Source organism: Nanorana parkeri, unplaced genomic scaffold (genome assembly GCF_000935625.1).
Source record: "Nanorana parkeri isolate BGI_ZX_2015 unplaced genomic scaffold, ASM93562v1 scaffold474, whole genome shotgun sequence".
NCBI classification, from domain to species: Eukaryota; Metazoa; Chordata; class Amphibia; order Anura; family Dicroglossidae; genus Nanorana; species Nanorana parkeri.
In genome coordinates this window covers 295,733-298,381 of record NW_017306742.1, presented here as the reverse complement: position 1 = coordinate 298,381, position 2,649 = coordinate 295,733, and the positions used below count along the sequence as shown (strand labels likewise).

Genomic DNA, 2,649 nt, shown 5'->3' with positions numbered 1-2,649 from the left:
CGGGGCCGGGGTATCGGGCGGGTTTTTTTTTTTTTTTTTTTTTTTTAGCCCCTAGACCAAAATGAGCACTGGACCCTCTGAGTGCGGGAGTAGCCCCACCGCAAGGGTTAAAATGCCTGGAGTGGTTCTTTAAAGTGAAACTCCCCTTTATATTCATTGCACCCATTAAACCCTTTGCAACCTCTTCCCTCTACATCCCTTGTATCCCAAGCCACATGTTTTCTCTGCACCCCCCTTCATCCCTCACCCCACATATCCCCTGCACCCCTTCATTCCTCCTCCCACATCCAAATATATCCCCTGCACTCCTTCATTCCTCCTCCCACATCCAAATATATCCCCTGCACTCCTTCATTCCTCCTCCCACATCCACATATATCCCTTGCACCCCTTTCTTACTCCTTCCTCCCACATCCAAATATATCTCCTGCACCCCTTCATTCCTCCTCCCACATCCACATATATCCCCTGCACCCCTTCATTCCTCCTCCCACATCCACATATATCCCATGCACCCCTTCATTCCTCCACCCACATCCAAATACATCCCCTGCACTCCTTCATTCCTCCTCCCACATCCAAATATATCCCCTGCACTACTTCATTCCTCCTCCCACATCCGCATATATCCCCTGCACCCCTTCATTCCTCCTCCCACATCCGCATATATCCCCTGCACCCCTTCATTCCTCCTCCCACATCCGCATATATCCCCTGCACCCCTTCATTCCTCCTCCCACATCCGCATATATCCCCTGCACCCCTTCATTCCTCCTCCCACATCCGCATATATCCCCTGCACCCCTTCATTCCTCCTCCCACATCCGCATATATCCCCTGCACCCCTTCATTCCTCCTCCCACATCCGCATATATCCCCTGCACCCCTTCATTCCTCCTCCCACATCCGCATATATCCCCTGCACCCCTTCATTCCTCCTCCCACATCCGCATATATCCCCTGCACCCCTTCATTCCTCCTCCCACATCCGCATATATCCCCTGCACCCCTTCATTCCTCCTCCCACATCCGCATATATCCCCTGCACCCCTTCATTCCTCCTCCCACATCCGCATATATCCCCTGCACCCCTTCATTCCTCCTCCCACATCCGCATATATCCCCTGCACCCCTTCATTCCTCCTCCCACATCCGCATATATCCCTTGCACCCCTTCATTCCTCCTCCCACATCCGCATATATTCCTTGCACTCCTTCAATCCTCCTCCCACATCCACATATATCCCGTGCACCCCTTCATTCCTCCTACCACATCCACATATATCCCTTGCAACCCTTCATTCCTCTTCCCACATCCGCATATATCCCTTGCACCCCTTCATTCCTCCTCCCACATCCGCATATATCCCTTGCACCCCCTTCCTCCCTCACCCCATATATCACTTGCACCACCTTCATCCCTCACCTTATCCCCATATATACCATACACCCCCTTCATCCGTTACCCCACATCCCCATATATCCCTTGCACCCCCGTCATACCTCACTCCACATCCCCATATATCTCTTGCACCCCCTTCATCCCTCACCCCACATCCCTTACATCCGCTACATTCCTCACCATGTATTGCTTGCACCCCAGTCATACCTCACCCCACATCCCCATATATCTCTTGCACCCCCTTCATCCCTCACCCCACATCCCTTGCATCCGCTACATTGCTCACCATGTATTACTTGCACCCCAGTCATACCTCACCCCACATCCCCATATATCCCTTGCACCCCTTTCCCCTTATGTCCACTGCCTCGCCTACATCCCTTGCACCCGTGTGCAACTCAAGCCAAAACTTTTTTTTTCTTTTAGCTATAGAGAGGGTAGGATGGAGAGGGATTAGAACCCCTATCAGGTCTTATTGCTGTCTGTGTCCTTGTTAGGGAGATTTACCCCTCTATTTGTCCTGTTACCACTGAAAGTGAAAGAAAAACCCAAGTTTTGTGTTGTCACCAAAACAGGAATAGATGGGAATTCTTCCAATGGGGATACTAGTTCTGGTGACCCTGCTGACCCCCAATGAGGCATTGATGAATACAGAGCTGCATTGGTTTGTCATATCTGCCCGGAGTTCAGCTTTAAATGATTTGCACATTTTCCATTCTCAATTTTAGGAAAACTAAAAACACACAGACAAAAAAAACTTGCTGCGGGAAAATAGTTTCCAAGTGGGAGCTACACCAGACAAGTTGTGAGCTTTGATGTGGTCTGAAGTTTATTTTCAAGCCCGAAAGATAGACCAGAAAACAGGCGAAGGAAAAAAAAAATCATCACATATTTCAAAGATGAGTAACAATTGTTACACAACACAATCCGAGAATCCGAGAACACCGGAGATAAAAATAAATGAATCAGGAACGCCGGGATCACTGAACTCCCGGGATGCCAAGCTCAGATTCCAATCTGAAACCCCAAAGACAGCAGGTGTACAGACCCAGGAACTCAGCACAGGGATGGTGGAAGCTCCTCATAATGGGCACAGTAGGTGTACAGACCCGGGAACTCAGCACAGGGATGGTAGGAGCCCCTCATAATGGGCACAGCAGGTGTACAGACCCGGGAACTCAGCACAGGGATGGTGGGAGCTCCTCATAATGGGCACAGCAGGTGTACAGACTGCGGAAAACACGAAC

General features: G+C 50.2%; 1 protein-coding gene across 1 annotated transcript in view; it reads right to left on the bottom strand.

The window, feature by feature from the left end:
• Positions 1–2,649, bottom strand: part of LOC108790437 (1,25-dihydroxyvitamin D(3) 24-hydroxylase, mitochondrial) — a 19,997-nt gene that overhangs the window by 14,226 nt on the left and 3,122 nt on the right. The window lies entirely within an intron of this gene.